Source organism: Saimiri boliviensis, chromosome 11, assembly GCF_048565385.1.
Source record: "Saimiri boliviensis isolate mSaiBol1 chromosome 11, mSaiBol1.pri, whole genome shotgun sequence".
NCBI classification, from domain to species: domain Eukaryota; kingdom Metazoa; phylum Chordata; class Mammalia; order Primates; family Cebidae; genus Saimiri; species Saimiri boliviensis.
Window position 1 is genome coordinate 95,699,905 of NC_133459.1, and position 14,600 is coordinate 95,714,504.

The 14,600-nt window shown below is 40.2% G+C and overlaps 1 non-coding gene across 1 annotated transcript; it reads right to left on the reverse strand.

Moving 5' to 3' along the window:
- Nucleotides 1-13,657: 13,657 nt before the first annotated feature.
- LOC120360547 (small nucleolar RNA U3) lies at nt 13,658-13,873 on the reverse strand. The gene has a single exon (XR_005577015.1). It is a non-coding gene; the product is annotated as a small nucleolar RNA U3 (small nucleolar RNA).
- Between the last annotated feature and the right edge of the window lie 727 nt (nt 13,874-14,600).

Below are 14,600 nucleotides of genomic sequence, written 5' to 3' on the forward strand. Positions count from 1 at the left end.
TCTGTTGATTTCTTGAGGTTTTTGTGCAAAATAATCCAATGAGGCCTTGGTAGAACCTTGCAATTCCATCCATTAGTGTTGTTGACTAAGCCCATTAGACTTGCATAAGGGTCTTCCACTTCCTGAAGAAAAGCCACCTTCTTGTTGAGGCATAATGATGCCTATGGCTCCCTACTCGTATTGAGATGATCCAAAAGTGACCAAGAGTGAATAGGGTTGAGGGAAGGAGCCAATCCTTGCCAGTCTTCTTCCTTGCCTCTCCTTACTGGAAAAATACCATCTACTTTGTTATTGCATTACAGGAAACTCAGGACTTGTTTGAGGGTCACCCATGAGTTTGGCTAGTTCACCGTAATAGTGAGCATAAGATACCTCAAAGTTTAATTGCTTGAGAGAAAAGCATGTGGTCTGTGTGAGACCAGAAAATGTCATGGAAGAATGAGATGGATTATGAGTTAACACATGAGCATGGAATCTGGAACCACTTCAGACCTTCTCTCTCAAATCTCCCACCATCTTCCTACCACCTGCCCAGCTCCCATACTTTTCAAGGATTTTTTCTTCATATGCTCTGGAACTGCTCAACAGATGTTTATGGAAGCCTTCTGAGCATGTGTTGTGCCTTCTACAAGGATGTAGCAACAAGTTTGCATTAATAGTAGGATACACAAATTTTGTCACTATTTTGGAATATGCTTGGTGGGAGGTTGCAATCAAGTTATTGAATGATAGCTGATGTTTTGGGATTGAAGGTTAAAGGGGAGTGACCTAGGTGGGAACTTTTTTTTTTTTTTTTTTTTTTTTGAGACGGAGTTTCGCTCTTGTTACCCAGGCTGGAGTGCAATGGCGCGATCTCGGCTCACCGCAACCTCCGCCTCCTGGGTTCAGGCAATTCTCCTGCCTCAGCCTCCTGAGTAGCTGGGATTACAGGCATATGCCACCATGCCCAGCTGATTTTTTGTATTTTTAGTAGAGACAGGGTTTCACCGTGTTGACCAGGATGGTCTCGATCTCTCGACCTCGTGATCCACCCGCCTCGGCCTCCCAAAGTGCTGGGATTACAGGCTTGAGCCACCGCGCCCGGCCCTAGGTGGGAACTTTAGAGATAGAAAACCCTATGTTTTTCTCTGCATGTAAATGGTAATTGACTTTCAGGAGAGGGATTCCGGTGTTCTAGCTCCTGATACATAAGAAGGTATAAACATGAAGAAATAGCTGGGTGTGGTGGCTCACGCCTGTAATCCCAGCACTTTGGGAAGCCAAGGTGGGCAGATCACTTGAAGTCGGGAGTTCGAGACCAGACTGACCAACATGGAGAAACCCTGTCTCCAAAAATAAATAAATAAATAAATAAATAAATAAAACCATGAAAATATAAAAATCTGGGTTATACCTCTTCAGTTTTCCTTTTTATTAAACCTCTGTGTCTTGGAAGAAATACAGCAGCTTCTCACACTCTGGAGATACCCATAATTACATTCTGCATGTTGAAGATGAACAATTCTTAATGGAATCAGTGATCTGAGGGCTATGGGGTAGGGCTTGACACATGTGAATGAAGGAGAGGAGTGAGCTTCCAGGTGTTTTTTCTCACATGTGAAATTGCACTTGCCAACATCCTCCAAAGAGTTCTGGAAATTACCACACTTTCCTCAATGTGATTGAGAAAAGTTGGTATGCTGGAAACAGGCACATGGGGTAATTTGCCAAATCTCAGAATCAGGGAAGATATAAACATGGGCATTTGTAGTCCTGAGTTGCAACATGTTTCTGACTCAGTCTCCTGCCAGTATGGATTTGTACTTGCCCGTGATTTATTTTGTTTCTGGCTTACCCTGGGGCATTGGAGGGCTTGGAGACTTCTGCCAGAACACCTAGGATATGTGAAGAGTTCCTGCCAGAAACCAATAACCTGAGTGAAACATTAACAGCCTAACACAAAGGGACTATGCTTGCACTACTTGAGAAAATATTCCCCTCTTGGAGATCTCCACTGTTGTCGGCTGGTAAGAAGGCGAGGTCACTCCCTCTATGACCAGGTAGCATCCAGGGGTTCCCATGACCTTGGGCTGCCCAGCCCTGACACCCAGCCAGTTGTATGCAGTTGGTTTTCAGGGGAATATGTGAGAAAACGTAGATGAATCACTGGTTTTCACTACTGGAAAACACCTGCACATCTATAACCAATGAAATCTTGCCTCTTCATTCACTGTCTTCAAGATCATCATATGTAAATGGCTGCCTAGTTGCTTTCTACAGATTTAAATGTGGAGCTGCTTAATAATCATCTGTGAATTTGCCCTTTCTCCTGTTTCTACAGAGAGGTCGTTCATGGTGGTCAACCAAGGACAGCCTAGACTTTCTGATTGTCCACTTCTTGTTCCATTGTGTCCAAACCTACATGTCTGAACCCCTCTCATCAAAGACTTCTCCAAGTTATTAATAACTGGGGAACATCTATCCAGTAGTTAAATGCATCAGGCTCCATGCTTTCTATGCAGTATGTAAACTGATTCATTATCCTACATGGACGAATCATAAATGGCTATTATGATTGCTGTTTTACAAATGAGGCATATGATGCACAGAGAACTAAATAATTTGCATAAGGTCACACCATTTGTACATGGTGAAGCCAGGACTAAACGCCAGGTCTAGCCATCCCTGAATTTGACATCTGTATCCTCTGTATCTCTGTTGTCTCTCAGACTAAGGTCGCTGTCTCTCTCTGCCAAGAGAGAAAAAGATTCATTCATTCATCAAATGTTGGTTGAGCATCTACTGTGACTTAGGCAATATCCTAGATCAAGGATTGTGAAACTTTTTTCCATAAAGGACCAGACAGCAAACATTTTAGCTATCATGGATCATACGGTCAGTCACTATGATTCAACTCTGCTGCTGTAGTACAAGATTGTGAAAGCAGCCATGGATAATACGTCAATGAGCATGGTTGTATTCCAATAAAATGTCACTTGCGAAAGCAGGCTGTGGGCTGGATTTGAGCCAAGTGTTCTACCCTGCTCTAGGGACTGGAGTTATAACACCAAAAAGAAAATAACCACAAAAATGCCTGCTTTTGTGGTGCTTCCATTCCAGAATGGGGAAGCAATCATATTCCCTGGCCCATTTATCATGTAAAAATTGTCACAGGATCTTGGAGTTCTGAGAGCCTAGAGGTGATTTCTTCAGTATTTCCCTCCCAGGGCAGCTCCCCTCAAAACTCTCTTGGCTGGTAGGGGTTCATTCTGTGCATCTGGAAGGTGGAGCCCACCTTCCAGAGGGCTCATCCTTGTCACATAGTCCTTGCTTATCTGTCTTCCTGATGATTTAACCCATTCATTCGAACTCTGTTAGGGCAGAGAGCCCCACATTTTAGCATATCAGAATCATTTTTGGGGCTTGAAACAGTTTGATGGGCCCCACTCTCAAGATTCTGATTCAGTAGGTCCGGAGTGAGGCCTAAGATTTTCTATTTCTGACAAGTTCCCAGATAATTCCAGTGTCGCTGGTTCCTGGACCACACTTTGAGAACCACTGTTCTGCAGCAGTAACAAGTGGGCCTGACAACTCCTCTTTCATTTTTTTTTTCAGATATTTGATCATCGGTATCATGTACTGCACTCTCCTAGCCCCTGTCTGAGTCTTCTTCCAGCAAAACTCCAAGGCTCTTCAACTTCTCTGCCTATGTGAAGTAACTGACAAGCTCTGCCACCAGTTGGGTTGAACACCTGGGATGCAATGCTGGTAGCCCCCAAGGTCACTGCAATGATACACAAACAATGAAAACAGTGAAACCGTGTCTCAGGGACAAAGGGTAAGAACCAGTGCAATGCTGAGACTGTGGAAAAGAACACTGTGACGGCTGTCAGCAAAAGCGTTTCAGTCCCCCTTCTCCAAGTGACTTTGGGTCAATCATTTCCCTCCCCGCCTGTCAGCTTTCTCATCTGCAGCATGAAAGTTGGCTGAGGTCTTTCTAGCAGTGGGAATGTGGATATTCTTAATTAGGTGGGGAAATCCAATAGACATCCTGATACCTCCCTCCTGGGAATATCCTAGGGCGACAGTTACGCAGGTTGCTCTCCACTGCCAGCAGTATGCAAGATTTGCCTCTATATCAACTGTACATTCAGTTCTGTTTTCTCCTAAGGGTTGCACTCATTGAGATTGAGTTCAAGACTGATGTGTTATCATCACTGGCTATGTCAATAAGCTCCTTTCCTTTGCTCCAGATCTATGAGCAGAATGTTTTGGGACCTCAGGTCAGCATTTTGTAAACCCACAGTGGTAATCTCCTGTTCCTGCCTCTTGGCCCTGTGAAGTAATTCTGTCGGCTTCCAGGACTTCTGCAGGGCCTAACAGCTCGGCAGCTTCAGGGCATCCTAAGGTGACTTATGACTGTTCTTCCACCCTGAGCTTTAGGCCTCAGCCACAAAGCAAGAGATCTGTGGTTCCTGGTACCTGGCTTCTGGAAAGTTAAACTGCCATCTACCTCTTTGTCTGATCAAACAGTTCAGCAGCAGTTCAGTTTAAATCACAACTACAAAATAAATATCACAGAGAACTCTCAGCCAGGTTTCTTTAGTGCAGGAAAATGTAACATTCAAGTTCTGGACAATATTGTCATGTGGGTTCATTTTCCTTCCTGCGAAAACCTTCCCACAACAATTCCCATAAAGAGAATTAATTTGGCATAAGGAGTTTGGGCAAAGAAGGCTGCTAGGTGGGTCAGCCATCCAGCCATCCTCAAGAGGCTGTGTAGTGGGAATCTGGTGAGTAGCTGAGTTAGGGGCTGCTGATAGGAAGTTCCAAGGGCATTGGAAAATAAACCTGGTGAAGGAGGAGAACGTACTGCTTAGACCAGCAGCAAACTTGATATGCTTGGTTCATGTAACAGTTACTTATTCTTTCTAAGCCACCTATAATTATTTCCAGAAGAGACAATAAATCTTAGTCAAGTATTCAGATTCTGGAGTCAGACTACCATGGGTTTTTAATCTTGGCCCTGAGGTTTTCTCACTATGTGCCCTTGGTCAGATTTCTTAATCTCTTGAAGCCTTTGTCTTTTCTCTTTGTAAATGAGGATGAATATACCTATCTTTCCAGAACTGAGGGTTACGGGAGATGATATACATGACAGTGTCAACATAGTTAATACTATATACAACCTAGTTCCAGGATATTAACCCAATTGCTTAATGTGCAATAAGCCTTCAATAAATGTCTTGTGATTAAGTTACATACTGTGGGTAGACATTCCAATTATTGTTTACAAAATGTGTGGTAGGAAGTAAAAAATGTATTTGTTGGAGTTCTTCATTTAACGAACCCTTTTTTCTGGGTAATCTACAGTGCTTTTAGAAGCTTAGAGGCTAAGAACATGTGTGAAGTTTAGAATTCCACAAAGAATGTTCATACAGAAGGAATCTCAGATGTTGTATGCTGAGTCTAACCCACAGAGAGAAGGGTTACTTACCCAAGGTCATGCAGCAGATTCCTGGCAGAGCAGGGATTAGGTACCATCTGACAGGAATTTCTCCAGTGCACATGTTTTCACTGTAGCTTTACACCCCACTCTTGGGTCATGTCATTAAAACCTCTCAGGCTAATGGTGCCAAAGCCACAGTGACCTTCATGCTTCAGAGACCAGGGCCAGAACAGAGACAGGAGGGAGCTAGGGGTAGGGTGGGGAGTAGCTCAAGGAAGTGGAGAGGCAATTCTGTAGGCCTTTCTCGACTCAACCCCCCAGCCCCACACCGTATCTTTGGCCTGTCCTCCTCCCATAATGCCTGTTCATAAGCACAAGTATTCAAGGGCCTCAGCCTCCTTACTCGTTCAATCCCTATGTCATCTGTTTTCCCTTTATGGGAGAACTGAGTTCTGTGACATTGCTGGAAAAACACTGTGAGGGCAGCCATAAAACGTTCATTGATTCTACTATTTTTGCATCTTTGGAATGAACACTTTTGATCCTGATCAGCTCTCCCTCTCTCAGGTGGTTGCCTTCCCTGGAAATCCATCTGTTCCCAAGGATTCACTGCAACAGCATTCGCCAGTCCCCTTGTAACCTCCTAACCCTCCTCCACTGCCCCCCGCATTCCCACTGGGTTGGGGTTTCAATCATCAGGTATAACTGGGTTTTGATTTGGAGACCCGAAGCCTTTGGGCTCTATAATAGGCCATAGTTTTTTTTCTCTCTATGTATACTTCAAATTCATTTTCTTCCCTCAAACGCTCTTTCAATAAAACTAGGCCCTTAAGGGCAAGATCATGGCCTTGTTCTCTTTGTGACTCGCAGCTACCTCCTTGCCTGGAGCAGTGCTTGTCATGTAACAAGTGTCAGTACACGGATGAATGAAGCCCGGAACGCTTCTCTCTTGGAACGCTTCTGTCTTCTAAGACTTCACTCCTTTGCTAGGGCTGTACTGTGGATGGGCTTGGAAAGAGAAGAAGGGAGGCTCAGAAATAGATTGTTCAATGTAGGGGTGAGTTTTTTGGTGCTGGAATCAATTACTCCCGAAAGGTTGCTAGTGGAAAAACAGCTCTCTTTAGTCAATGCTGAGCTTTGCAAGTAGTTTTTCTTTCTTTCTTTCTTTCTTTCTTTCTTTCTTTCTTTCTTTCTTTCTTTCTCTCTTCTTTCTTTATTTCTTTTCTTTCTTTCTCTCTTTCTTTCTTTCTTCCTTTTTTTTTTTTGAGAGAGAATCTCACTGTATTATCCTGGTTGGAGTGCAGTGGTGTGATCTCGGTTCACTGCAACCTCTGCCTCCCAGGTTCAAGCAATTCTCTTGCCTCAGCCTCCCAAGTAGCTGGGATTACAGGTGCCCACTACCACACCTAGCTAATTTCTGCATTTTTAATAAAGACAGGGTTTCACCACATTGGCCTAGCTGGTCTCTAACTCAAGACCTCAAGTGATCTGGCTGCCTCAGTCTCCCACAGTGCTGGGATTACAGGTGTGAGCCACTGTGCCCAGCCACGTAGTTCATTTTATGTAGGAATACTAGTGTCAGCCATCAAAGCATTTAAGAAAGTGGGTTTTTTTTTTCATAATTTTTTAGATAATATATTTTTTTCTCTGATCCATGTATCCAACATTTATTGAAAGCCTGTTAGGTAAGAAGCATCAAGCTGACAGCTCAGACTGCAAAGATGAGTGAAGCACAGACCTGCACTAAGGATCACTTACAACCGTCACCTTCCTAATACATCAATTCCAAGACAACGGAGTGTAAAGAGAAAGAACGTGCAGAGTATTATGGGGACGCCGCAGTGCTCACTAGACTAGCTCGGGGATACAGGATGGGAGTAAGGCCTTAAATAACAGGGAGGGTGGAGGAAGGAGAACACTGAAAGCAGAGGAGCCAAACAGCAAGAACAAAGGCCTGGGAAGAGGGCCATGGTGGCAGGTGCGTAGGAACTGCCCGCTCATCGGCACTGCCAGAGCATGAAGTAAGAGGCAGGAGATGGCCAGAGGAGACAGAGAGGTATACGGGGCAGATCTTGGAGATTCTGGTCAGCTACTAGAAAACAAAATGCATTTGTTTATTTGCATTGTAAAATACAATCAATATATGTATACTACCCCAAACAAATTTCAAAAAGAAAAATTTCAATAGAAACCTATTAATATAAAATGAATCTAAAGTTCTCTCTTTTTGACCACCTCCCTATCCGCAGTTCTTTTTTGCAAAAAACATGAAAGCAGCTTCTAAGTCATCTTTGCAGGAAATAAAAATGCATATACTAGAATATTTGAATATTTTTATCTATATATTTTTTATTTACACTAGTGATCATGTACAGTGTTTATTATTCTGCACTTTGATGTTTTAGGTGTTTTCTTTTTACCCTGTGTATTAGAAGTCTTCTTATCAATAATAACCTTGAATGCAAATGAATTATATTTCCCATTTAGAAGACAGAGACTGGCTGAATGAATAAAACAAGACCCAACTACATGCTACCTACAAGAAACTCACTTCACCTGTAAAAATACTCAAATGAAAGTGAAAGCCTGGAAAAAGATATTCTATGCAAATGGAAACTAAAAGTAAGCAAGAATAGCTATACTTATATCACACAAAATAGACTTCAAGTTAAAAGCTGTAAGAAAAGACAAAGAAAAACATTATGTATAATAATGAGATCAATTTAGCAAAGAAATATACAAATTATAAATATATATGCACCAAACAGTTAAGCACCCAGATAGATAAAGCAAATATTATTAGATCTAAAGAAATAGACCCTATTACAATAATGGTTGGGGATGTCAACACCCCACTGTCAGCATTGAACATACCATCTAAACAGAAAATCGACAAACATCAGATTGAAACCACACCATAGACCAAATGGACCTAACAGACATTTCCAGAACATTTCACCCAACAGCTGCAGAATACACATTCTTTTCATCAGTACACGGAACACTCTCCAGGACTGACCATATGGTAATATGCAAAACAAGTCTCAAAAATTTTTTAAAAAATCAAACTTATATCAAGTATTTTATCTAACCATAATGGAATAAAATGACATCAATAACAAGAGAAACATTAAAAAAATACAAATACATGCAAATTAAACAACATACTCCTGAATAACCCATGGGTGAGGGAAAAAATTTAGTATAAAATTTAAAAATTCCTTGAAACAAATAAAAACAGAAACACAACATATCAAAATCTATGAAAGATAGCAAAAGCAGTATTAAGATATAAATTCATAGCAATAAATGCCTACATCAAAAAACTAGAAAGATTTCAAATAAGCAACCTAAAATCTCTAAGGAGCTAGAAAAACAAGAATAAGTCAAACCCAAATTTAGTAGAAAAAAGGAAATAATAAGGATCAGTACATTAATAAACAAAATTAAGACAATAAAATGACAACGAAACAAAAATTGTTTTTTAAAGATTAAAAAAATAGACAAACCATTAGCTAGACTAATAAAGAAAAAAGCGAGAAGATCTAAATAAATAAAATTAGAAACAAAGAGAGACATCACAATGGATACCACAGAAATACAAAGAATCACTAGAGACTGATATGAACAAATATACACCAATAAATTTGGAAACCTAGAAGAAATGGATAAATCCCTGGATACATATACCCTACCAACACTGAACCAAGGAGAAATAGAAAACCTGAATAGACCAATAACAAGTAATGAGACTGAACCAGTAATAAAAATCTTCCAGTAGAGAATAGTTCAAGACTGGATGAATTCTACTGAACCTTTAAAGAATAATTAACACTAATTCTTCTCAAACTATTTCAAAATATTGAAGCAGAGGGAATTCTTCCTCTCTCATTCTATGAGACCAGCATTATTCTGATGCCCAAACCAGACAAGGACACAACAAAAAGAGAAAACCACAACATCCCTGATAAACATAGACACAAAAATTCTCAACAAAATACTATCAAACTAAATCTAACAACACATCAAAAATATAATTCACCATGATTAACTGGGATTTATCCCAGGAATGTGAGGATTGTTCAATATATACAAATCAGTAAATCCTATACATCACATCAATAAAATGAAGGATGAAAGCAATATGATCATCTCAATAGATGCAGGAAAACCTTTTAATAAAATTCAACCACCTTTCACGATAAAAACTCCTTTTTCTTTTTACTTTTTTTTCTTTTATTTTTAGACAAGAAACTGTGGAATCTTTTTTCCTTTTTAGAGACAGGGTCTCACTTTGTCACCTAGGCTTGAGTGCAGTGGCATAATCATGGCTCACTGCAGTCTCAACCTCCTGGGCTCAAGCAATCCTCCTGCCTCAACCTTCTGAGTAGCTGAGACTACAGGGGCATGGTACCATGCCAGGCTAATTTTCTTTTCTTTTCTTTTCTTTTCTTTTAAATAAAGACAAGATTAAAAACTCTTAATAAATTAGGCATAGAAAAAAAGTACCTGAACATGATAAAGGCCATATATGAAAAACTCACAGTTAACATCTTACTGAATGAGAAAAAGCTTTCAGAATTAGAACCAAAAAAGAATGACCATTCTCATCACTATTAGTCAACACAGTACTAGAAGCCCTAGCCAGAGCAATTAAGTAAGAGAAAGAAATAAAGAGCATCCAAACTGGAAAGGAAATAAACTTGCCTCTCTTCACAGATGACATGATTATATAAACCTGAAGACTCTTAAAAAAACAAAACAAACAAAAAAAACACACACACACACACAAAAAAAACCTCAGAACTGGTAAGTGAATTTAGTAAAGTTGTAGGATACAAAATTAATATACAAACATCACTAGCATTTTTATACATGAACAATGAGCTAGCTGAAAAAGAAATCAAGAAAGCAATCTCATTTACAATAGCTACGAAATTAAATACCTACAAATTAACCAAGGAATTGAAAGATCTCCACAAGGAAATCTATAAAACATGGATGAAAGAAATTTAAGAAGATATGAACAAATAAAAAGACATCCCATGTTCATGGATTGGAGGAATTAATACTGTTAAAATGGTGATACTACACAAACAACAGATTCAACCCCATCACTGTCAAAATACTAAGGGCATTCTTCACAGAAATAGAATTTTTTTAAAAAAAATTTGCATGGAAACACAAAGGACCCTGAAAGGATAACCACAGCAAACCTGGGCTAAAAGAATAAAGCCAGAAGTATCACACTACCAGACCTCAAAATATACTTTAGGTCAGCTGCAGTGGCTCATGCCTATAATTCCAGTACCCTGGGAGGCCAAGGCAGGAGAATCATTTGATCCCAGGAGTTTGAGACCATCCTGGGTAACAATGTGACCCTGTCTCTATTACAAAAAAATTTAAAATTATTTTTTAAAAACAAAACCAAACGTACTACAATGCAAAGACGTAGTAACTAAAATAGCATTGTACTGTCACAGAAACAAATACACATAGACCACGGAATAAAGAGAATCCAGAAATTAATACACATGTATCAAGCAATTGATCTTTGCCAAAAGTGCCAGGAACAATCATTGCAGAAAGGAAAGTCTCTTCAAAAAGTGGTGCTGGGAAAACTGGATATCCACATGCAGAAGGATAAAACTACTATCCCACCTCTCACCCTATGCAAAAATTAACTCAAAATAGATCAAAGACCTAAATGTAAGACCTGACACAATAAAACTGCTAGAAGGAAACACAGAGGAAGTGCTTCAGGATATTGGTCTGGGAAAAGATTTTATGAATAAGACCTCAAAAGCACAAGCAACACAAACAAAAATAAATGGAATTATACTAAACAAAAAAGCTTCTACACAGCAAAGGAAACAATTTGTAGAGTGAAATGACAGCCTATAGAATGTGAGAAAATATGTGCAAACTACTCATCCAACAGGGGATTAACACCCAGAATATGCGAGGAACTCAAACATCTGAACAGCAAAAAAACAAACCATCAAATTGAAAACTGGTTGAAAGATTTGAAAAGACATTTCTCAAAAGAAGACATAGAATTGGCCAACAAATATATCAAAAATGCTCAACATCACTAATCATCAGGGAAATGTAAATTAAAACCACAATAAGACATCACCTCACCACAGGTGGGATATCTACTATCAAAAAGACAAAAAATAACAAATGCTGGTGAGGATTCAAAGAAAAGAGAACTCCTGTACCTTGTTGGTGGGAATGTAAACTGGTACAGCCACCATGGAGAACTGTATGGAGGTTCCTTAAAAAGCTACAAATAGAACTACCACATGATCCAGCAATCCCATTAAAGGAAATTTATCCAAATAAAAGAAAATCATTATACTGAATATGTACAATTATTATTTGTCAATCTCAAAAAATTTAAAACCAAAACAACAACAAAAGAAGTCTTCTTAAATCAGAACATACAGATACATGATATTGGTTGCAACAGTGACAGAATTCTCCATAGTATGAGTATGCAAAATTTATTTAAAATCTCCCCTGTTGCTGGACGTTCAGGTTGTTTTTTGCTTTTGTCTTTCACCAACATTGCTACAATGAACATTTTGGTTCATTTATTTATTCAACAACTATTTACTGAGCACCTACTGTGTGCCAGGCACACTCTTAGAACCCTAGAATATAGTGTGGTGTATATTGACATATATTCTTTTGTGAGGATATCAATAAACAGGAGAAGACTTTGCTGTATTTGAGGAAATGTACATTTTTGGTTTTGATAAATATTTCCAAAATGCTTGCTGAAAGGGCTGCAGAAATCCATACTTTCTTCAAGAGTCTACACAAATAGTTAATTTCCCTATACTTGCGAACACTGGGTATCATGAAACTTTAAAACTTTTGCCAATCCGATAAGCAAAAAAATGGCTTGTTGTTACTACTTTGACTTGAATAATTTTGAGTGAAATTGAACATCTTTTTTGCCTATGGGCCACTTGTATTTTTTTCTCGGTGAACTGCATGTTCCTGACAGCCAGGCGGTTTTCTATTGATCCGTTGTCTTCCTACAGATTTGTACTTGTTTCCCATCAATTAAGGAAACCAGTCAGCCCATTGTCATGTGTACTGCAAAGTTCTTTTCCAGGTAACCTTTTGTCTTTCGACTTTGTGGTAATTTTTGCAAAGCTCCTTGGTGGAGATAACGTTCAAGTTGAGTCTTGAAAGACGCGTGATGATACTAATTATTAACACTTGTCTAGTGATTCTGAGTGCTGAGTGTGCTTCTAAGTGCTTTAATATGTGGTAACTCATTTAACTTTTACAACAACCCTAGGAGGTAAAACTGTTGTCATCCCACTTTAAGAGGAGGAAACGGGCATAGAGACAGTTAAATAACTTGTCGGGACCTCATAGCCAGTGAGGGGCACAGACAAAAATCAAAACCCTGAAGAGCTATTTGCATGGTAGTCTGGGAACAGTAGCAAAGGCATGGAGGTCCAAAACAATACAAAATATCCGAGGAAGTACAAGGACTTCCATGTATTTGCCATAAAGATAGGCTGCTTCATGGGGAGGGAAGGCAGACAAAGTTTCGAGGCATTGGGCAGGTTGTGTCTTGATAAGAGGCGCATTAGTCTTGTCTACTGATCTGGGGCATTTCCTTGAGCTCTGGCTCCACATCCAGACCCCATATGACCTAGAAAAACATATCCAGGCTGACAGGAGAAAATTTAAATATCTGTTATTATGTGTGATATAAGGCGTGTTACAGGGCTTAGCTCACGACTCGATAATCCTTTCTGGGTTCCCTGACTTGATTCATGGATCCCCAGTCATGGAGTGTTCAGGCCTTTTATGTACAGCTCATGCTCTGTTCTGGGCAAAATGGAGTCTCTGCTTTGTGTATCACTGACAGCAAAGGTTTCTTTCAGCTTCAGTCTTCAGTCCCACCATCACAAAGCACATGGTGGGGCTGTCTTCCTTGCTCTCAGTGTGAACTCTGAGAGGATAACATAACCGCAAGTAAACAGTTATGAAAGTAATTCTGCCACCCTAGGTCATGTGATGCCTCCAAAGACAGATATAAATAATGTTGGATTATCTGTTCCCCTACAGTTAACATACTGGTGTCCTTCCTACACAAAGGTGATACTAAGCCCTGTGTGATGGGCAAAGGATTCTGGAATGATCAAACGTGAACTCGGTGTCTTTCTTTCTGTCTTCTTTTATAATGTTAAAAGGGGAATCACTCAGACTGCATCTTCTCTCCCTGCTACTCTCTCTGAGACCGGAGAAGAAGGATCATCATTGGCAAATGTAGTTGTAGCGAAGGAACACCAAGAGCTGGCTTCACGCACCACAGAGAACACTGCACCTCCTCCTGTTGCTTTCTGTGGCTCCTCATGCTGAGAAACTTCTCTAGCCGCAAACCACATAAACGATCCCTGAAAGTATAACCTTTCTATTTCTTCCTAATGGAATCGTGCTCTGCTCGCCTCCAACTTGACAGTGCTTGGCAGCTTTGCCATGGGCTTCTCATTGCTGAGGCAAGAACTGTAGGACTATTGGTATCAGACACAGTATGGTGAGGGAGAAAGAGTCTAAAATAAGGAGCCTAATATTGCATCATTGCCTAGGGGCAGGGATGGCAGAATGCTGTCACTCCCCCCAACCCCCACGCCCGTGGCAGACATCGCTAATCAATCACATGCCCTTGCCTACTGAACCCGAGGAGCCCCAGACTCCTCAAAATGGCAGCCCTGAGTCACATCCCAGTTAATTGCACTTGGCTCTTGAAACGAAATGCATTTGTTATCCGCAACCTAATGATTAAAAAGCCGCAGTTTTGGAGTCACACAAATCCGAGTTTAAATTTTGGCTGTGTCATCTGAGCAGTGTGTGGGAAGGCAAATGGGGCATCGCGTCTTAAGTTCCTTGAAAAAATGCAAAACCCAGTTCCAGTGTCAAGTCTGCAGAGTTATTCAGAATCTCTAGACTGCTCCCAGTTTCCTTCCAGGAAAAATTAGGGTTGTGAAAGTTGTCAAAATCAAAATGGCATTGCTAATGTTAAAAAAAAAAGAAAGAACCCTGAGAAATGGAGTTGGGAAAGGCCATGAAGAGAGAGTTCTCATACCTGTACGCTTGATAACAAAAACTATCACACAAGACTCTGAAAACCACAGCTTTG